Genomic DNA, 23,138 nt, shown 5'->3' with positions numbered 1-23,138 from the left:
TTCTCCAGCCCTTTGATCATCTTTGTGGCCCTCCTTTGGACCCTCTCTTGTCTCTCTTTCTTGAATTCTGGGGACCAGGACTGGACACAGTACTCCAGGTGCAGCCTGACAGGCGCTGACTAGAGTGGGATGATCACTTCTTTGTCTCTGCCAGAAGTTTTTTTAGAGCTACTGAAGTTCTTATTACTGAATTAAATACTGTATCAGTTGCCCTGGAAGATGATTTTGACATGAGCACCTTGGAGAATACACAGAATCAACACAAAGTCTCGTTTCTTTCCAGTGCTCTCGTTTCTGCCACCTTTGGTAACCACTATCTTGTAGGAGGGTTCTGCTTTTCTAGTGAAATACAGGCACATTTCTAGCTCAGATAGCTGTATGAAAGGCAATTAGTTAACAAACAGGACAGGATTTGCTTAGTTATGGATTATGCTGCTTTCTGCCTGGGAAACGTAGCTGTGGGGGAGTGTGAGTGTTGAGAATCTGATGAGACCTGTACTACAGTAAGAGTGAAAAGGTCACTCACTTGAGTTTTTTATATCTTTTTCCTGGGAAGAGCTGCCTTTTCTGAGTAGAAACCCCAGTTAATCCTGAACTCTTTCTGGTGCAGGTTCCATCAGCCCCTATTTAAAGGGAACCCACCCCCCCCAGTAAGTCACATCAAAGGATTTTTCACCTCTTCAAATATTCCAACACATTGCTTCCTTTTTTCACATTTTTTTGGTCCTCTTTCACATTTTCTGGTATTGTATGAGCTCGCTCTTTCTTTTATCATTTTCCAGGGTAGGGCAGACAGTCTGCTGAGAGCTAGACAGTGCCATTTTCTTGGTAGTTTGATTTTTTAATTTCTTTTTTTTTTTTAATAAGGACTCAGCTTAACATTTTTAATGTGTTCTGAGGCTATGGTTGTCATTCTCATTTTTAAAATGTCACACCATTTTATTGTGACATTTTCAAAATGCTGCTTATTGTTTACTTCCAAGCAATAACTTTATTTAACATTGACTTAATTTTGGAGGCTTTCCTGATGAGAACATGTGAACTATCTGTGTCTGTCATGCAAATAACTTTTGGTTGGCCAAACCTGAAAGCAGGATAGGATCTGCCATGTTTCATGAAAGTCAGTAGCTTGGCAGAGGAGAGACATCCTTCTGGTGACCTGATGGATAGGCTGTGGAGAAACCATGCCTGAGATCATCCTTAAGGTACTTCATTGGTTCTACCGTTTTTGTATTTTTAGCTTCATTTTCTGATCTTTTCCCTTCTGGTTCAGCAGCTAAACCAAAATACCCATTATTTGCTCAAAATATATTATTCACATTGACAGTGTTAGAAATCCATCACCACCCTGCACGTGCCTGGGCTTTTTGCAGGTGTCCTTCTGAAGGAGATTGTTGTGGTGTTCCGCACCGTGACAGGGAAAATCTGATCTTTTATTCATACAGCACTCTAGGACCCTGTCTGCTATCCAGTTCCATCATCAAAGAGTCAGTTCTGCAGCCCGTAACAGCCAAGGCCTTGACTTCGTAAGGAATTAAGTGTATGCTCACTTTTACTCACTTGTGCTTACGTGGAGCAATCTGGACAAGTGGAAATGTAAGGCTGCATATAAATTTTCAGTGTAGCCTCCATTTTGACCACCCTCAATAATCCATCAAACTCATACCAGACCTATTCTATGGTGTTTCTTTCCAGCAGTAATAAAATAAACCAGATACAGAATTCTGAATGTATGGAAGTTTCCCCTTTTAAAATGTTTCAGAGACTTGCGTCTCAGTCTGAAACCGAAGCAGCAGCTGCCTTTATTTTGTTTATTTGAAATAACTGTCTTTTTGTAGTCTGAAAAAGGCCTGGAACATAATTTTGGCGTTGTTGGCTATGTTTTTCCAATCTGTCTAGTCAGGCAACACCCATGAACCGCATTTCATAAAAATTTAAAGAGCAGCGAGGGAGATTTAGGTTGGATATTGGGGAAATACCTTCTAGTGGGGATATTTAGGCATGGGATTAGGTTGTCTAGGAAGGTCAAAGAATCTCCATCACTAGAAACTTTCAGACTCTTGTTTGACAAATGTCTGCCAGGAGTTATTTAGTTGATCCTGCCTTATATAGACAGATAAGTAATATGACCTTTAAAGTACTTTCCAGCCCTATTCCTGATGGTTGCCAAGAAAGGAACAGTGTATATGAATTAGGAAACAGGAGCAATCATGCCTCATCTCAGATTCTGTAACAATTTTAACAACAGGGCTGTGTAACAGGGAATAAAACATTCATCTTCCCAAAGCCTCAAGGTGCTCTGCAATAATCATGTGTTCTTTGGCATACAGAGGAAATATCATCATTAAATACAGAAGTTAAATGTATTTTTAGACATATAAAAGGACATGTTGTTAGTAGCCTAGCAACAGGCTCGTCATACAACATTGTAGTGCATTTAGAGACACACAGATGTGCTTGAATGAATACTTTAAAGATAGAAAAAGTAAAAATAAACTGGAAGCTCTCCTGCTTACTCATCACCATCAGCAGCAGCATCATCAATTGCAAAAAGCTTCTGTAGGGTGTGTTCTTCTTTTTGTGTCAGCCAGGGAGCATTGCTGATTTCCAACAGCACTCTCAGATGTGGCGGGATAATGTCATTAATGAGGGTTCTGCAGAGTACCTCAAAAAATGAGTTCTGATAAAAGAGATCTTGAAGCTAAAGCCCGCAAGGATTCATTTAGTCCCTTAATTGAGTAGCTGGGTTTTCCCAAGTGGTCAGCAAAACCCAACTACAATTTTTTTTCATTTTTAAAAATCTGATTGTTGATGTTCAAAGCAAGAGGGTGGAAAAAAAATAGAAGGAAAGGAAAGATGGAAGGAAAGGAAAGATGGAAGGAAGGAAGGAAGGAAGGAAGGAAGGAAGGAAGGAAGGAAGGAAGGAAGGAAGGAAGGAAGGGAGAAAGAGAGAAAGAAAGAGAGAAAGAAAGAAAGAAAGAAAGAAAGAAAGAAAGAAAGAAAGAAAGAAAGAAAGAGAGAGAGAGAGAAAGAGAGAAAGAGAAAGAGAGAAAGAGAGAGAGAAAGAGAGAAAGAGAGAAAGAAAGAGAGAAAGAGAGAAAGAGAGAGAGAAAGAAAGAGAGAAAGAGAGAAAGAAAGAGAGAAAGAGAGAAAGAGAGAAAGAGAGAAAGAGAGAGAGAAAGAAAGAGAGAAAGAGAGAGAGAAAGAGAGAAAGAGAAAGAGAAAGAAAGAGAGAGAGAAAGAGAGAAAGAGAGAAAGAGAGAAAGAAAGAAAGAAAGAAAGAAAGAAAGAGAGAAAGAGAGAAAGAGAGAGAAAGAAAGAGAGAAAGAGAGAGAGAAAGAGAGAAAGAGAAAGAGAAAGAAAGAGAGAGAAAGAGAGAAAGAAAGAAAGAAAGAAAGAAAGAAAGAAAGAAAGAAAGAAAGAAAGAAAGAGAGAAAGAAAGAAAGAAAGAAAGAAAGGAGGTACCCTGATACAGAATCTTGTCACGAATAAGCCATTTTGTTGTTCATAAACAATGACATATAGTGGGGTTCAGATCATTCTCAGCTAGCCGTGTCCAGTCAGCAGTTAGTAAGAGAGAGATAAGAATAAGCTTGTTTTGCTGTGGAAGACTATAGCAATTACTCTGAACAAAGCATTGTAGCAGGCTTGAGGTTGGCGTGTATAATTTTTACATCACCCATTGTGGAAAATAAATAATATTTTGGACAAGTTAACGTTAGGGATGGATGCAGGGAAAGAATGTAGCTTTTTGAATTTGGAAGGTTTCTAAAGGGTTTTTAAAGATTGTGTCTAGAGGAGTTGGACCAAGAAACAAATAACCACTTCCTTCTTTGCCTCTTATTTTAACATGCGATTAAGGAAAGTAAAAGAACATTGTTTAAAATATCTGTGACGAATGAGGTGAATGAAATCAAATCATAGGCGATCATCAGATTAATGACCTTTCTAGCCAGAGAGAGGAGGGGGATACAGATGCTGAACAGAAGGCATATTAGTCCTCCCTTCAGTCACTGCACAGTGTGTGTCCATCCACAGTCAAGACATGACTTGCTGCATTTACAAAGCAGGCTTGAAGAAGAATGCCAGGAGGCAGGACTGGTAGGGAGCCATTGCCGTGTGCAACAAAGGGCACACGGCAATTGCCCTTATAAGCCCTTATAAGGGCACCCTTAAACACTGAGAAAAATCATAGAATCATAGAATGGTTTAGATTGGAAGGAAAGTTAAAGATCCAACCCCCCTACCATGGGCAGGGACACCTCCCACTAGACCAGGCCGCTCAAAGCCCCATCCAGCCTGGACTTGAACACTTCCAGGGATGGAGCATTCACGACTTCCCTGAGAAACCTGTTCCAGTGCCTCACCACCCTCAGAGTGAAAAATTTCTTCCTGTTATCTAATCTAAATCTAACCTCTTCCAGCATGAAGCCATTACCCCTCATCCTATCACTATATGCCCTTGTAAAAAGTCCCTCCCCATCTTTCCTGTAGGCCCTCTTCAGATACTGGAAGGCCTCTATAAGGTCTCCCTGGAGGCTTCTCTTCTCCAGGCTGAACAACGCCAACTGTCTCAGCCTGTCCTCACAGGAGAGGTGCTCCAGCCCTACGATCATCTTTGTGGCCCTCCTCTGGACCCGCTGCTTTAGGTGTTACACCCATCTCATTTGACAACAGATTGACACATGGCTTGACTACAGTGTTAGCTGGAAGCTTCGTTAGCAATATTTTGTTGTGTAACAACAGTTGATGATCCTGAGCTGGCAAAACTCTCCTTACAGCTTCAGTTTTGAAATTGTACTAAAATAAGTGCTAGAACCCTTTTAATTCAAGGCACAATGTATATATATTCTGTGTTTAGCTCTTTCTTGCTTGGAATAGCTGTCAGATCCAATTTGATTGCTGTTCTAAATGAACTGCAATCACAGAAGCTGATCTTAAAAAGCCAGTAGCCTGTCCCAGGAATAGGAGGTGGTTTAAAAGAACACAGAAAATTGGAAATCTGTTGGGGGGAGGTGGCGGTGGTGGGTCACTAATTATATAAGAACAGGTATAGTCAAAGTGATGTAGAAAACAATACAGTCAAGGATGTATGCCCTTCGGGGTGGCTAAAGGTATACCAGGACAAAACTGCTTGCAAGAAAACAAGTAAACTCTGCCACAGCTTGATTTTTATTTCCATCTACTTTCCTTCACAGCTTCTGCCATACATGTGTGTCAATGACATACTGGAAAAACTGTCTGGCAACAATAATACTATGTTATACTATGTTATACTAGGTCAATGTATACAATCTGGGTCAGGGTTATTTATTGGAAATTTTCCATGGGTCCAATAGGAAAATGTGGGACAGACTGATAACTCTTGCATGCCTTGGAGATAAGATATTGATCTCAGAGTGGTGGTATGGCTTTCCACACTGGCCTGTTGAGTACAGGGGAAGCAGTAGTTTGGCAAGTATAGGCAGCACAGACTTTCCAGTGATACATATCAACTTTATAACGCATATGCAGAGACTAGTGGAAATGAACCAAGATAGTCTCCCTTTTAACTCCTGGCGCCATTTCAAATGTCACACTTCTTATTTCCGATGTATATCTTCCTTCCGTTATGTAGAACTAAAGAGTCATCCCTGACCATGCCATATATTTCCTTAAAAGAGGAATCCTTCTTGTCATTACTAGCATATTCTTTTATTAGTTTATAGCCCTGTTTGCACGAAATTTAACCTACCCATATCTTCTTTGCTGAGAAATCCCATATGCAATCCTTGCAGAAATACTGTGTCCTTCTAGAAGGGATGCAATGCTATCATTAGGTGATATTTTTACAAGACAGATGATGTACAAGGATGTAAATGTTGTCTTTTGAATTGGAATGATCTGGCTAGATTCATTAGGGACTTGCAGACTGAAGCTAATGCGTACACTCAGCAGCACTCCTTGGGAGCTGATGTGTTTTCTTGTATTTCAGAAAAGGGTGACATCTGCCCCATCACCCTGCAAACAAGTGGGAGTATGGCACTGGTCACAATTTGATTGGCAAAAAATGTGGAGAGAAGCAAGTTTGGACTTGGGAGCAAGCTCAAGCCAACTCTAGAGATGCAGTGGGGAACCTGCCCTATGCTGAAGTGCACGCTTGGAACAGTAATTCATTTGAATTTGTCTGTTCCTCTTGTTTCTCAGGACGGATAAAAAATGTGACTTCATTCACAGGTACCAAAGGATTTGAACTGCACAGTATACATCATTTTGTTTTCACATTTGCTTCAATTCTTTGTAAACTTTGGTGCCATTCTGACAACAGCTGTCTCATAGTTACGTCTTTTAGTATCCATTAGATGGCAAATGCTCTTACCTAAAAAGGTTTTCGTCATTTAGACCAGATGGTATAATTCATTTCTGTTATGAATGCTTTTAAATGTGGACAGTATAAAGTAAGGACATGACAAATATACAGAAGGATGGCTGGAAGAAATCATATGTAACTAAGTGTCTCCGGGAAGATCAGATATGTCATATTTGTACTTTATGTCAGCAGGGATTACTGCAATTTCATTGTCTAGTTGTTTGGGGTTTTTTTTTATGGCTGTATAAATGCACTGGAGTTAGTGAGCTGAATACACAAAAAGAGCACTCATTTTAACAAGTGGAGTTACAAGTAAGAGCAAGATCCATCAAGAGGCCTTGCAGACCTTGCCTTGAGTGAGGTGGTTGGAAGAAGCGTGGACCCTAGAGCACCACTCTGAGTTGCCTATGCAACCAGCAGACTGCAAAGGACAGGTGTCAAGACCCACAGAAGCCAACAAGCAAATCCTCAAGGAAGAGGTCGACCTAAAATTCTTCTGTGATTTTGTCTCCACAGCTGAGTCTTCTGTTCAAGATGGTTCTCTTCTTATAGCCGAAAACAAAAACCATACTGTGGTATACTGCTGAAGGGGGCTGCTGTAACAATTTTTTGCTACTGATTTACTTCACTGTAGAGGTGTAGCAGCCATAATGCTGCCACTATACAACGTGAACAGAATCACAAGTCCTTCTAAAGCAACAAAGCATGTTTTTAAGCCAATGAACACATATATATTGGGGGGTGGAGCTGTTTGGCTTTATTTTAAATATTTAGTGCATGATTGAGTCATTTTACCATGCTTTTTGGTGAAAATATGAGAACTAGAAACTTTCCTGAGGCTCTCATGCAATTTTTTAAATACAGCAGCCTGGGCTTTAATATGTTATTTATTGCTACACTTTCAAGAAAGTTGCAGAGGCTGGAAATAACATTTTTGTAGAGGTGTTTCTCTGTGTGTATGCTGAGATCAGGAAAAAAAGAATGCCAAAGGGAGGTTGGGAAATCACACTTCATACGTTGAAGCCTGGAGTGGGTATCTGAAAATCCTGAAATGTGAATTTCAGGGTCAACTGTCCTAACATTCCTCCTCAGCTTCCTCACCTCCTCCTCAAAGCCTGCCATCTTAAATCTGTTTCAAAAGCAAACAATATGGTCCTTGGAAGCATATTGACAGATTTAGGGGTAAGACCTTTTTTGCTGGAAAGGTCTTTTTTGTGCAAGTGAAATCAACTGGTAAGTGCTTTGATGCCTGGAGCTCACACCTATAATTACCCTTTTGTTTTCTTGCCTTCGCTATTGGAATAAAGATGAAAATGTCTTTTTTGTCTCCCAAAGAAAATTTGAGGTGAAAAAACAGCATCCATAGACATGTCACTTCTCTTGTTTTTGTGAAGAAGCTTAAGGGAAGGGATTTTCTAAAGAAGCTTAATAGCCGCCGTAGAAGCCCTACAGATACACTGCCAAATAAGAAGGGCAAATTAATGATATCAACAGAAATAATCTATAACAAAGGAGGAAAACAAGCTGACAGATATATATCTAAGCAGAGTGGAAAAAACTGAAACAGAACGCAAGAGCCGCAAATACATTTCTTCCAAAGCACAACGGATCTTATTTAGTTAAACAACTATTATAGCTTATTTAACTAAGCAATCATTTTTGCTTTCTCTCTCTTGGTTGGCAAATCTAGCTCTTGGGAGCTTCCCCCCAAATGTGGGAAGTTGAACTTTCATGGTAAGCAGTAACAGCTGGTAAGCTAATCAACTGAGTCAATGTTTCTGGTAAAGATGTCCGTACATATGCATTAGCTATCTATAAATATACATAACAGGAAACCAGGTTTCACTGGCTGGGAGAGGTAGCAAGTAAAAATTAGAAGTGGTATTTCTAATCTATCAGTTCCGACTAGGAAAAATATCCAAAGTAGCTTTAAAAAGGTAGTCTGCAGCTGGGAAGGGATCCTTGTCCCATTAAAACCGATGGAAGAAATCAGGAGGAGGATTTTGCTTTTGCTCTTGGGAGCTTCAAGAAACATGGCACTGCTGTGTCACTGATAAGAAGGCAAATTATGCACGTTGTTTTGTTAAATCTAGGTCTTTCTGCTGGCTTGTGTCGATAGTCCCCCTTTCTAGAATGCAGTTCCCCATGAGCAATGGCTCAATTACATTTTTGTGCATACTAACCCCCAGCAGTATTAAGGGAGGAGCCAGGCGAATTGGTTCCGTTACGTATGTGTTCACTGAGTCACAAAAGAAGGGTGAAGAGACAATTTGTATGGAAAATGTACTCCTGTCTTCTTATTTAAAGCTTGAACCAAATCCTACTAAAGCTACTGGAAATACTTATGACTGGAGGACTTAGATGCAAATATCTATTGCATAACTGAGAAGATTGGCTTGGAAGAGCATATAGAAATCTATTTGCGTTCAGGAACAAGATCTGGGGTAAATTTTAAATTGCCTTTGTAAAAATCAAGATATTTTTCTATTACAGTCCTGTACATAACTAGTAGGAGATGACAAATAAAGGTGTAACACCTTGAGTGTTGAAAGAAAATAAAGGTTTTAAAAATCAGATCTCTCTAATTAAATGCTAAAAAGCCTTAATTACAATCAGAGCTATTGTGGAACACAGCATAATGTGTATGTGAGTGAATACTTTTTCTGTATTTTAATGGCTTACTATAAACTTTACAGTTCCTGTTTTACAGTTTTTATCTGGGATTGTAAGTATAGATTATATCTAAATGAATTATACCTGAATAATTGCAATGGGCAAATGTTTGGAAATAGAGAAGGTATGTGCTGTTAGATTACACTGTGAATATTAATGCATATTAATTCAAGAGGGAAGCAAAGAGATAGTTTCCCAGTGCTTTAAAGACACTTATTCTTGCCATCCTTCATGAGTTCATTTTCATGTGAATTGAAGTGGATTTGTTGTCATGGAAGTTTGTTTTTATCAAAAGTTTCTGCAAATTAGCATTTTTCAATATAAAAAAAAAAAATGTTCCTAGGGAGCTTACAGTTGAAAGCATCTAAGCACAAGAGAAAGAAAAAAAAAAAGGCTGAAAATATGCAGAAGCAATATGTTGCTCCTTCTCGGGTATTTTGAAATTCTAATAGTGTCAAATGCACATTCACCAGCCCCAGACAAGAGGATTCTGGTTTCAAGCTGTTGTCTGCCTGCGACGTGGCTCCCTGCACCTTCCTGAAAAAAAAATCTGATAATGGCAGCTCTTCGAGACAGGCTGTTGATCCCAGTGGGCTGATCCGCTCTCCACAAACAAGGCGGAGATTGTATTTCAGACTTAGCCATGGGGTGAGCATCCTCACCCTTGCTTTCCCTGGGCAGGAGGTGCGGGACAAGTACCACGTTTCACCCCTGGGACTCTTCATGCTGTTTCTGCCCCAGAACTGCTCTGTGGGGTGACTGGGAGAAGCCTCGTTCCATGCCTCCCTTTCCAGGCCCACATGTCCAGGCAATGCTTCTTCCCCTGGCAGTGGCTGGTGCCCTGAGAGCTCTACCGATCCAACAGGATTAAACTGAGGATCTGTCTATTATAAGGCATTTGTCTCGGGCTGAAGGCATTATAGGCTTTGTGCGCGTTAGTGCACTAACAGGGCCAGGGCTGAGCTCTGGTACGTGCTCACCATCTGCTAAAGCGTTTGCCCAGACTTTGGCCCAGTTCTGGCTACTGCTTCCCAAACTGTCTCTGGGCTTGGGGTGGTTACCACAAGCCAGAGACCGTTCCCAAACAGCCACATTAATATATTAAGATTTATGCATAATATGAATATTTGCACATTAATTTACCACGTAGAATATATTTAATAAATAAAATGTATTTATAGAATGCATAAATATTAATATATTAGTTTAATATATGATACATTGATATTGTTACTATATAGATACATATAGTATCATATATATACACTATATAGATAATGCATTATATGTTCTATATAGATATAATTATATAAATACAATAGCTTATCACTATATTAATATTAATTATAGATAATAATATTGTAATATACTAATATTTCCCTATAATGCTAATATAACTGCTTTGTTTAGAGGGATCAGAAGGTTTAGCTGTACACCCAGGCTGTGCCGTACCGTTTGGCTCAGAACCAAGGAGCAGCTCCCGCTTCGTTTTACTTCCCCATGTAGACGTGACCACAAAGTCCGGCAACTGGTCTGCAAGCAGAGCGGTGGTTTCTAAACTGCTGTGGGTTATATTAACTTCTGAAGGCATCTGCCACAAACCAGATCCTGCAGCTAGAGATAACTGTGGCCAGTTTATGAGAAAAATATGTCATAAACTGCCTGTTTTGGCAGCAGCAGGTTTTGGGGTCACCGGGGCATCTTCCTGCAGCCATGGGGGCCTGCACTCACCCTGTTACTTCTTTTCTATGGGGATGCTTTTTCAGCTAGTTTGTGCTTTGTTTACATTATTATTATAATTCTTAGGAGTGCAAATAATAGGCAGCATTTCTATCTACAGAAAAGAAATAGGCCGCCTCGTCAGCAGCTCCGCAAGGGTGACACTTTGCAACACAGCGAAGAATCACACCGGGGTCCTTCTCAGATTCATAATCCACAGGAAAGGCAGGGCCAGAGACTGGTAAAACAATGCTTGTTCTGTCAGCTTTCCTAAAATGTGCTTTAATCGCTTCCCTTTATCAGGCCTATGCAGCCCTCGTTTGCTAGGAGAAATTAGCTGCGACTAATTTACAAGCAATGAGTAATAGGCAATTTATCTAGAAGCTTACAACTGTTGCCTGGATACAAATCTGTTCAAATGCTTTTGTATGAAAAATGCTTTTAGGGTATTTGCAGCAATTTGTTTTGATGACAAATTGTCAACCAGAAAGCCAGGGCACGTGACGTTACTACCTTCACCTCCTCGATGACACCACGTGCTGTCCCTGTGCTACCGCTGAATAGGTATAAGAAGGAATAGGATCCTGCCGAGCCCTGTTTGGTGGGAGGATCCACACGGCCTCTAAATATGGTTCTTGATTTGCCTTTAGAGGATTAGAGATCTGAGAGTGCAAAGAACAAACTTTCGTTTAATCAGCTGGCTACATTTATTAGCAGCTGCTATTTTGCAAGGTAAAACGTTGGAGAAAACAATTATAAAAAAACAAAAAAGAAAACCCCTTGAAATACACAGAGTTAATAAAGGGCACTCACTATGTCTCTTACAAGTTGAACTTTTAGAACTGGTTGCAAGGATGTTGAAAATCTGTGAGTAGGAACAAAAAAATTGCAAGCCAGATTATTGTGCAGTCTGGAGAGGGGTTTTGAACCAGCTTTTTTTCTTGTTCTAATACATGTGTTTGCCTTGCCAAAATCAGCCTGTGTACAGATACGTGCAAATCAAATACTGGAATTCCCAAGGTGAATGCTAAGCTGCATCCACACGTCCAGCCGCTGAACTGTGTCCCAGAAACATGAGACTCTGGTGGGAAACAAGAAAAGCTCCTTTGCAGAGATTTGCTGCTCACTCCGATTAGACCCACACTCTGCTTTTGGTAGAAGGAGTAGGTAGTTTGATATAACTGTTAGTTTGATATAACTGTAACATATCAGGTTATGGCTAGGAGATCTATTCTTTTTTGTCAGAAAAAGAAAAAAAAAAGTGGAAAACAAAAGAAAGAGGGCAGTAACTCAGACATGAGGACAGCTGTGGAGCTTCTGTTGCATTTTCCCCTCTCAATTTATCCCCTATATATTTGAGCGTCATCAAAGAAAGGACACCAGCGTATCCTTTAGGAGTCTAGGACCTCTGGGTGAGGAACTTACTTTTGATAATTTGTAATATTTGTAATATTCCTCAGGTTCCCTTTCCCTGGCAGCTTCCCGCGCACAGCATGGGCAGACTGGGCAGAACAAGCTGGTTCCCATGCCTAAAATCTTCTGCACACTACTATGGCACTTCTGTATTGTTTCAAACTTCCTCTTATTCTGTTGGGGTGTTTTGATGAGGTAGATGACTATGCTGTAAAAATCAATCCAGCCATGTAAAAACTGCCTCTCCGCTTCCTCACAGAGAAAAGAAAAATTTTGGTGATGTTCAGAAACATCTTCCCAGTGGTGTCCCGTCTTGCAAAATGCAGTCAGCTCTGCACGACCGATGAAAGCGCTGCCACTTCGCACAAAGTATTTCAGGGCCTTCCTAGCAAGGTTTTCCTTGGAAGATAAATTCTTGAAAGACTCAAGTATTTCTTCAGCACAACCCTCTTTATCTACAGAAATGCAGCCAGCAGTGTGTTTCCAGCAACACAGATGGGAAGAGCAGCAGGAGGCCGTTTTTTTGTTGGTTTTGTTTTTGCAATTGATCTCATAGAAACATCTTTACCTGCTTGCCTCACCTATTTTTGCCAAATAAGGCTAGTTTGTCAATCACTTGGTAGCTGCTACTGTTTAATATCTGAATAAGGAGTAACATTCTTATTTTAACTTGAATACGAAGTGGCTGCTGTGCCACCATTTCAAGGATGGTAGATCAAAGGCAGAACCTTCTTAGCACCTGTCATCACTTCAGAGCATCAAATAAAGTGTTCGTTGAAACTGTAACCTTTGGCCACATCTCTTAGAGGTTTGATATGGTTTCCACAGCTTGAAACGAAGACTCGCCTCAAAGACGAAAAATACTTTTCCAGACTTCTAAACATGATAACGTAGGACATTTTATTAAAAGGGTACATTTTATGGCCAAAGTAAGTTGTTCAGAAAGCATCTCCAAGATCATTTAATGTTGTACAAACCAGTGGCTAAAAAATTAAAGATGAGATATTAAGGTGCAAAGCAAAAGCCCAGCCTTTCCCTGCACATGGCAAAAACTGCTAGTGAGAGATCAGACAGGAAAAGGAAGAGAATAATAAGTTGAGAAAATGCATTACTGCTTTCATTTTGTTGCTTAGTTCCAATTTTGTAGGACTCTTTAAAAAACGATACTTAAAATAAAGAATGAAGAAAAGAAGTTTAGCCAAGTGTGGAAGAGACATAAACTGCAGCTGAGAAACCCCGAGAACTTAAACGCGTGTGGCTCGGAGGGTTTGCTGGAGGGTCTGCTGCCCTTGCACTGCGCTACCCAGAGCTACGCTGCCTCACCACACCACGTCCTGCAGCTCATGAACCTGTGAAGAGACCCACAGGCATGAGGGAGCAGGGCCATTGCTGCTGAAAGATGGTGAGGGCTGTATCGAGATGAAGAAGCCAGGCAGGAACAGAGAAGGGTCAGGAGGGCATCCAGCACGCTGCCAGGAGCCTTCATGGCCAGTGTAGTTGGCTATGGTGGGAGGTGGATGGTCAAATGATGCTTGTTTTTTGTGGGTTGGGGTTGGAAGGTAAAAGAAGGTGACAATCCCATTCTTGCGAGAATCGATTCACTTTCTTTATGTCTGTAATTGATATCTTCAAGATTATTGTCCGTATAAAATGACCATTAGGAAAAGGAATTTTAGGGGCTACCTTCTTCCCTGAGAATGACTAATTCATGTTCTGTATTAGCACAGTTTCAGGTTTGGGAAGAAAGAGTAAGCTTTTGTCCTGGGGAAATTTAATTTTATCATAGAAATAGTTTGGATTAGCTAATAGCCTTTGATACCTTCCAGTCTCATTACAGCATTATATCAGCAAAGGGAAATAAAAACACAACTTGGAATTTACAAGTGACTATAGGAAACTTAAAATTATACTTCAGTTCACTGAGTTTGTTCCCTGAAAGCAAAATATAAATGGAAAATTGACAAGAGCGTACCCTAAGGGAGAGAGAAAATCTTAATGCTAGTGGATGCGCGTTTGTTTAAGTTACAAGGGAAGTGCTGAAGCAGACTACGTAGATAGGAGCTTGTTAATGTTCAATTTCATGGCTTCAATTCTTTTCTCTGCCTGTAGTTTGATTCAAGTTTCAAGAGATATTTGTTTTGACAGTTTGAAGAGACTTTATGACAATACAATGGGTTTAGTTCTGCGCATACAAACCTCTTTTCCCACATTCTAAAGTGTGCTGGATCAAGACTGTATTTTCACTTCTGCAGAAAAGAAAGCTATGTTTTATGGCTCCTTAACAAAGCAGCTTCAGGATTATTGCTATCATACACACTTCTAGAGCAAGGTTATTTTTTCTCATTAATAAGCATGGAAGACACGGCAAATGCCCTGAAGTTTTGTCCTGCAAATGTTCTTTCAGTGTTTGCATGTATTGTCACGAATAGTCCCATTGAAGTCATCCTTAAATGTAATCAACAATGCATTATTAATAATTATTAGTATCAACGTATGCAAAGTCTTTTCAAATGCCTTACACTTGAATAATAATTTAAAAGTTACCATAATAATTATCATAAATTAATGTCAAAGCATCCCATGACTGTAGCAGCTCAGGCCAAAGGTCCACTTAGCCTGGCATTCTGCCTCCAACAGTGGTCATAAGTGCAAGAACATGGCAAATGTAGGTGACACTTTCCTTTACCCTCCCGGATGTATTTTGCTTATTTAGTGAGTCTAAGCAGTAGAAAGGTGCCCAGTGGGTGTCTTTCCAATTCATTGTCAGTCTCCTCCTGAGCCTGCGGAGACTAGTTTCACCTACAGTGTCCTGCGGCCAAATTTTATGAAACTGCCTGTTTTAAAAAGGCTCTACCCGTTGCATGAAACACTGCCTCTTTGTGGTTAGTTCAGATATTTGTGACATATGGAAGAGAATGCCTGCTTTACAGAAAATTTAATAAAAAATGTCTGTAATCTCCTGTTTTCTTCTATAGGATGTGTCTATGTATTTGGTTGTTGTAATCTGTTTTGGTGGCATGACACCTGTAAGATCGAAACGTACCATACACTGCAGATTTGTCAACGAATCCAATATGGATCTCCACGGCCAACATTATATCTGAGCAGCTCCTATTTTTTAGAAGGAGAAACAAGTGAGCCAGGTTAAACTCAAGAGCAAGGCTTGACCCCATGTGGAAATAACCCATATGGCTCATTACACCACCTGGAGCAGGTCTCCATTGGTGGTCTTCTCCCTTCCTTGTGCAGATGACAAGGGCTGGATCCCTCTCTGGCTGCTGGCTTCTGCCTTGCAGGCGCTGCTGCCAGCAAGTGCTGTGGCTCTTCAGGGATGGAGAAAACTTGGCTACTGGAATTAACAGAAAAACTTACAAAATGCTACGAAACACCCTCTTTCTAGGTGGGTAGCACTGTAGATCTACAAACTCTCTTTTCAGAAAGTAGTTATTCTTTGGCCACGAGATTCAGATGCGAGAGGATGGAGTCGGCAACCCGTGGAGCTGTACTGGGAAATTACAAAGCAAGCAGCAGACATCCTGGCACACACACGTTCTTCTGAAGGTGGCAGCTGCTCTAGTCTGATTAGCAGCCGTGAAACTGGTTGTAAGCCAGACTGATAAATGAAGTAACTCTTTCAATACCAATTGTGCCCTTAGACGTCAGAATGAAAAGATATTAAATAAACTGTTGTTTATTTTCTAGTCCTACAGCAAGTGTGTTACCCTGAAACAAGAGTAAGGCCCCATAATAGCATATTTGTTTTAGGAATTCTGAGAACAAATAAGTAAATTAGTTCAGACTGTTGAATGAGAACAGAACGACCTCAGGCCAGTTAGTCAAAAGGGATCCTCATTTCTCCTCGGTTCCGAAAAATATTGCTGCCTGTCAGCAGTGTCCAAAACTGTTTTCATTTTAGCCTTCCCAGCTAAACTGGGCTGCTGATCAGCATGTTTGGTCCCCAGAGCAGAATTAACGCGATCCTAGTTACAGTGGTTAGCTAGGAGTATCTGGGTTGCCTATAGGAGCTGCAAAAGCTGAGTATGCCAAAGAGTGGCTCCCCTAAGCTTTGGCACACAAAGGTTTTTATGAAGGGATAACACTGACTTCAAAGATAAGCAAGTAGCTATGAAAATTAAATCCCATTGAGTATGATGACAGCTGGGGAAACCAAATAAGAAGATTAGTCGAAAATGTAGTAGTCATAAGATTTAGCAAGTTGGCAACTCCTATTTGATCCTGGAAAGCATTTTTGAGAAAACAGCATCCCAAGGGTATTCCCTAGGTACCCTCCATCGTGGTATGAACTTGATTTACACCTAAGTATCAATGGCAAAGAATAGAGGAAAACACTAGAAAATAAGTGAAAGCTTACAGAAGGAGAAGAGCTATCTGCAAGGCAATTCGTTCTCAACGGAAACACAAACCAAAAGAGATCACATAATTAGTGCCCACTGAAACACCATTTCGCGGGGGTTTGCACATTGTCAAAACCAAACCCTGGCCAGATCCATTAGTCTGCTGGAGGTGGTAAGCTACTGTCTGCTCCTTGTGCCTGAGTATTACCACGTCTCGTTGATGAGCTTGGCAGCTGCTCACTTGGAAATCGCGTTGTGCTGCTGGTGGTGACGTCTGAGGAGAGCTGCTCAGGCAGAAAGGCTCTTTGTGTGGAAAATAGTGTCTATTTGCAGCCCACCAGGCTTCGTCAGGGTAGCTCAGGCTGTCAAACAAGACAGCTTGCATATTATAACATCCATGCTGCTAAAATCAGAGGTTTCCTTTAAAATCAAGTGTTCGAAGTTATTAATAGTTGTGGGTGCGTGACCCAATGAAATAATTGGAATGGCATATGGGAAATAAGAGGATTTATCAATGACAAGATCTTTCTCTCTCCTTCCATCATTTAGGTTCTCCGGTACGTTTCAGTCATTTCTGGGCAAATGCTGTGCTAATTAGTTTCAGCTTCCCTGGGGAAAGGATCTGACCTTTTTTTTTCCTTCCCCTGAGAACATGTTTTCACACTTTTAATCAGAATATGCTGAGACTGCCTCAAATCACAGGAGTATGTCAAAATACATAAGAAAGCCTGGAAAGTGGCAGTGGCAGGTTGGCTTTTTGGTTTTATATTTCTTGGCATTTTTACTTTTAAGGAAACAAACTTCAACCTATACATAAATATACATCCAGATATACTTACAAATCATCTGTGGAGATTTTGGTGATTGACTTCTGAGACTGAATTAAGAAACTGGCAGATAAAAGCAGGGTTTAGAGGCAACTGGCAGCCCTGGGGGATGCTATCAGAAGTAGGAATGACACTGTTCACTCCGAAGAACATAAACTGATCTTCAGGCCCCTTTTTCCTCTCCCATTGATATTTCTTGCACAGGACCAGCAGCACAAGCTGAAAACAAAGCAGGGCTTAGTGTGGGAGGATTATGCTATTTCACTGCCACTGATTCAAATGGATGTTCCTAGTTTTCCTGTAATCATACCGGGATGTCTCTAATGCCATGGTAACTTCAAAGCCTGCAAGAGACTCTGCTGCCCCCTTGTTATCCAGCCTTTCACCTACTTTTCATTCTTTTTCTTGCTAAATATGGTGATTTACAAAGGAATTGTAAAAAAAATTATAAAGCAGTGAGTATCTATGTGCTAGCAAAAATAAACTGCTAGTGCCAAAGTATTTGTACTAATTCTGAGAAGCTGCGTCAAAGAATAGAGCGTGTTTTCTCTTTGCATTTCCCCCTAACCGGATCAGGTGCAGGATGGTGCATGGGAGCCTTTCTGTGGATTCTGATGTGTTTGCATCATCGCGATGCTCTCCTCACCCGGCAGAGGCAGAGCTCTGCGTGCCATCTTAACAACAAAATGGGCATTTTTGCAGCCTTAAAGTAGTAGAGCTGGGACGTGAGTGGAAACCATTGCCATTCTTGTTCCACGTTATTCTCTTTTTCCTCGATGACAGATTCTCATCAGTAGCAAAACCAATGGACATTTAAAAAAAAAAAGGTTTCCACTAGAAAATGATTGTCTGTTCTGTACAGTCTTGCGTGAATACAAGCATGTCTTCCTGCCAATACTGTATTCAGAAATTCTAACCGGGAACACCTACCTTTTGTTTTATGCAGTGTTTGTCTGTAGAACAGACAGCATTTTGGTGAGGTACTGTGGGCCACGTCAGTACCGGGGTCCCCTGTCCTCCCTGTGCTCCTGGTGGGAAGCTGCTCAGCTCCCAGAGTCCCATTGCATCGGGGTGGCAGCGGCAGGAGGGACGGAGCTGTTTTAAGAGGGAAGCCACACTAAGTCACCTCCAGTGGCCTGGTAGAACCAACATTTCTGGGATTCTGAGGTTTCATGATTCGTGGCTGAGATACTAGAGTGGCATTTGGAAGCTCTGGAGTATTTTCCCAACTTTCCTAAGGGCACCCACCTCCCTGCCTGGCTCCAGATCTATAGAATGGGGGGTGGTAAAGTCACCTTTCTTTTACTTGCTAGTTGATCTTTCTATTAGATTCATAGAATCATAGAATTGCCTAGGTTGGAATTTTTGCAGGGACCATCGCCCCTGAGACTTATGTTCCCTTCGTAATCATAATGAAAATGAAGCCAGCGGGCAGTTGTGCTGCGGTTGGGATGGGTCATGGGAGACAGAATTTAGACCAAAGTTTGGTATTTTCTATTACTTTGGCCCTCACTCGCTCTTAAACCACTTTCAAAATATTTTTATGGCATGTTTTATAGTTCCTCCAGGATCACGAGTTAGTTCCTCTTCTCTTACATTTTTCATATTGGATTTATGTTTTGGCTCAAGTCTTAAATAAATGTTTTCAGTTACAATGCTTTTCATCAGTTTTAAGAGTATTGTTTCCCTTCGCATCACACATTTAGAACAGAAATGCATTACGCATGAAATTAAATAATCTGAATATTTATTATTAATGATTGCACTCTCCTGGTTTGAGGTAAAACAGAACCAACTTTCTGTTCAGTAATTTTACTTCTTAGCTAGGCCTCTTCTAACTCCCTGACATTAACGGCAGGTTGTGTCTGAAACGGTTTGTTCAGAGTGATAAGACAGTTTGTGCCGAGGAATGGTACGCAGAGAGGCTCTTGATTATACTTATTGCTATAATAACCAAGGTCAGCAAATTTCATTATTTGCCCCATTAGAGGGTCAGAAGCGGAAAAGCGTAGAGGGGTCCCACCTGTGGGGAGGAGAGGACAGGACAGGTGACCCAAAACTGACCAACAGGGGTATTCCACCCCATCTGCCCCGTGCTCAGTATAAAAGCTGAGGGATCAAAGGGTCAGCTCTCTTCCTGCAATGGCTGATGTCCGAGGAGGACCCTGTCTGTTCATCTGCCTTTGATCCCGATCCATGTGTTCCTGACTCCAACTCTGGAACCCGGTTCCCACCCGTCGCTGAGTCCAGCCTGGGACTTCCCCAGTGCCTGCTGGTGACATCATCCTGGGAGCTTAATGCACTTTTGTATATACTGTATGTATTTCATTATTTTCCTTTTTATTTTATTATTAATATTTCATTTAAGTAGTTCAGTTTCTTCTAAACTCGTAAATCTCTTTACCTCCCCTCCTCCTCTCTGTGCACCAGAGACTGGGGGGAGCATCTGTCGCCAGCCATTGGCCAATTTGGCCAAAACCACGACATACGTGTAGAAGGAAAATATTACCCACTTAAGGGTTTTAAAAAGAGACAAAGGAAAAGTGCAATGCCAACATGCATGTTGTACATGGGATTTTTGTGGAGCTGCTGTAAAAGTAAGCTGCTGGCAATAAGGGAATAATGTATCTTGCAAATGGTGCAAAACTTGCGGGTTATCTTTGCCAGGACTCCTGTTCTTATAGACCTGCATTTTGCATATGGTATTTACGGTAGGTTACTGTTCTCACTTTTCAGATGAATAAGATGTTTTCAGTCTGGAAGGGAAGGTTTGCATTTCTTCCTGTAGGAGCTACTTTACAGCGACTTCTTTTCAGCAGCAGATGTGAGACCAAACTCGGCAGAGTGCAAATATTTGTCCTTCCTTGGGGTGGCTGCGAAGCCCTGTGCCACAAGCACGGATCACCGTTGGCTGGGAGGCAACCTCTGGTGCATCGTGGCTTCACTCACCGGGAATTTTTGTTTCACGGGGGACTGCAGGCTCTGATATATTTGCAGGGAGAGGAGGGAGTAGCGCTTTTCAGAGGAAGCACTGAATACATTGAGACCGGTTCTCTCGTTATTTCAGATCTGCTTAAGGCTTTCATATGTACGGTGCTCGAGGGCTTTGATATTACATCGTGTCAGATGACAAAGGTACTAGCTCGCTCTTCCAGTGTTTGTAGTGTCTTCCCAGCCCCAAGGCTGTATAAATTATGTTGTCTTCTCTTAGCAGATATTTCTCTCCCCTCGGAGGGGGTGGCTGTGGGGGAAGAGGTGCCTGGGGTGGCTGCTGTGGCTCCGGGCATCGGCACAGACCACCAGCCTTGGCACCACCCTCCCGGCTTCCAGCCAAGCATCTCAGATCCACTGAGAATAAAAAAGATTAGTGGCCGGATTTATAAAGGCAGGGTGGTGCGTAACACCTAAATACCTGTAAAAATACAACCTTTGGTCTTTAGCTTCTTCTTAAGAAATATGAATACTTGAGGGAAGGGCAACAGTATGAAAAACTGTCTGTCTGGCGTTACCCACACCTTACTCTGTGCAAGGGGGCGGGGGGAAAGGGCAGCGGAAATTTGTAGTCCTTATTTTGCAAAAGGGAGATGTTACAGGGCCGTCAATTAGGAACAGCAGTGGTAAGTTCCATACCTCTGACTAGGTGTGCGGTGCATCTTCATGTTGTTTGTGGGATCTAACCCAGCCTGGCTCAGGGGATTTCTTTCGTAACAGAAATGGACTTTTGCGGTAAAGGACAGGAAATGGTCTGTGTGGTGAACAAAGACCGTCAGGGCTGATTTAAACTTTAAAAATTCATGACTCTACTTTTGTTTCTACTCTCCACTCAGATCCCTTGAAAACCACAAATCTGCCAGGAAGAAAAACAAAATAAACAGTCACTTAATGCTTTTAATGTCCCTGCAGTTCTTAAACGTTATTGGCTTCTGCTTTTTCACTAGAGAGCTGCAGAAACCTGGACTGTTGCGCAGGTGCCAATATTCATTTCAAATTGGCCATTCACAGCTATTGCTTGTCTGAAAGATAACTTGTTTCTGTTTCAAAAGCCATCAATTTGCTAATTAGAATGCAGTAACGGGAATTTCCCAGAAGGCTATTGATCCTGTCAAATTTTGAGGTCACGTAAAACAGTGATTTCAAACACGCCACAGTGTTGGAGACAATCCTGCAAGAAAAGGCAGGACACCTTATTCTGTCATAGAACATTTAATTACTGTTTCAGCTTCCGCTGTTAAAAATTGACATAGAAAGAACACAATTTTTTTTTACCGTAAATGCTGGGAAGCAAGAATGTGTTGGTTCTTTTATGTTTGGTGGGACAAGATGGTAATATATCTGGGACTTGTTCCAGCAACATTATTTCAAAATTTTCTTATTTTTAAGGCAAGCACAGTGTCTTGAGTGTTTTGTGAGCGTGCATGTGTGTGAGAGAGAATAAAAGTCCCCTCCCTCCCTCTCGGTTCACATCAGTCCTGTATTGTGTTCATATCGACGCAGGACACTCGCTGCATCACCTCATCTGCAACCAAACATACGTTATACGCTCCTATTTCTATTGTTCTTGAACACACTTGTGTAAAACCCCAAAAGATATCATGGCTAGCTAAGGGAGCATTGAGGAGGCTTACCATATTTCTTTAACCGTCAAACATTTTTTTTTCCTGGAGTACGTAACTAGTAACTAGAAAATGAAACAAACCTGCAAGATTTTAGAACCGGCGGTTCTCACGACTCCCAGAAAGATTCCAGCTTTTAGGTGTTTTATGCTGGGGACTAGGCCAATGATTTCCACTATTATAGTATTCTACAGCTGTTGATGGAGAAGGGAAATACATCAATTTTCAAAATCTGTATTTGTCAAAGAAACAGATCAGATAATTAGAAGAGATCCATAGTTGTGTTTTTATTTTTTATTCTTTGCCTTTTATTCATATCATATCCACTATATTTTTATTTTTTTACATATATATTTATTTATTATATTATACACTATATTATATCCACTATATTTTATATAGTGGATGCCATTCCCATATATTATCTGCTATAAACAATACAGGAGCTGGAGCTGCAGACCCCACAGTGGCAGATTATTATGAGCAAAATCCTTTCAGACATAACGGAGAGTTTCTTTTAAATGAAGTAGGTTAAAAAGACATCCTGTTCATTAAAGAAATACAACACCTAACATATTTACATTAGCTGGTGGAAGATAATGCACCTTATCAGCCAAGGTGCACCCAAAGGAAGCTGAGGATTTCAGTGTGCGTGTCCATAGCCCATAATTTTACTGTGTGAGCTTGGGGGTAAGACAAAGAGACGTAGGCTGAAAGCAATGCCTGTCACTAGCCGCAGGCACCTGGCAGTTTGTTGCGGGATTTTGCAATAAGAAGCTGTGTTCCCGAAGTCCTGAAATGAGATCAGTCTGAATGGCGAACACAAAACAGCAAATAAAGGTAAGCAAAGAGTGTCTGCCATCACTCAGTGCCCATGAAAAACTGTGGATAAAGCTGCAAATTCATTTCAGATGGTAAATACAGAATAAAATATCCGAAGCTATGCAAATAATAATAATAAAAGCGTAAATATTTTTATTGAAATCCAAACAAAATGGATACTTGAAGAAGTAAATTGGTGGCTTTAATGAAAAAGATGTAAAGTACAATTTAATTTGGATTTATGACCGTGATCTCATTATGACTGAATTATATGTTTAAAAGTTGTGAAATTAGTCATCTCAGATACAACGGTGGCTGAGCTCGTGTTTCTGTAGCCATTCTCAGATTAGTGTCAGCCTCTAATATA

The sequence above is a fragment of the Larus michahellis genome, chromosome 1 (assembly GCF_964199755.1).
Source record: "Larus michahellis chromosome 1, bLarMic1.1, whole genome shotgun sequence".
In the NCBI taxonomy this organism is placed as follows: domain Eukaryota; kingdom Metazoa; phylum Chordata; class Aves; order Charadriiformes; family Laridae; genus Larus; species Larus michahellis.
This window is presented reverse-complemented; position numbering follows the sequence as displayed.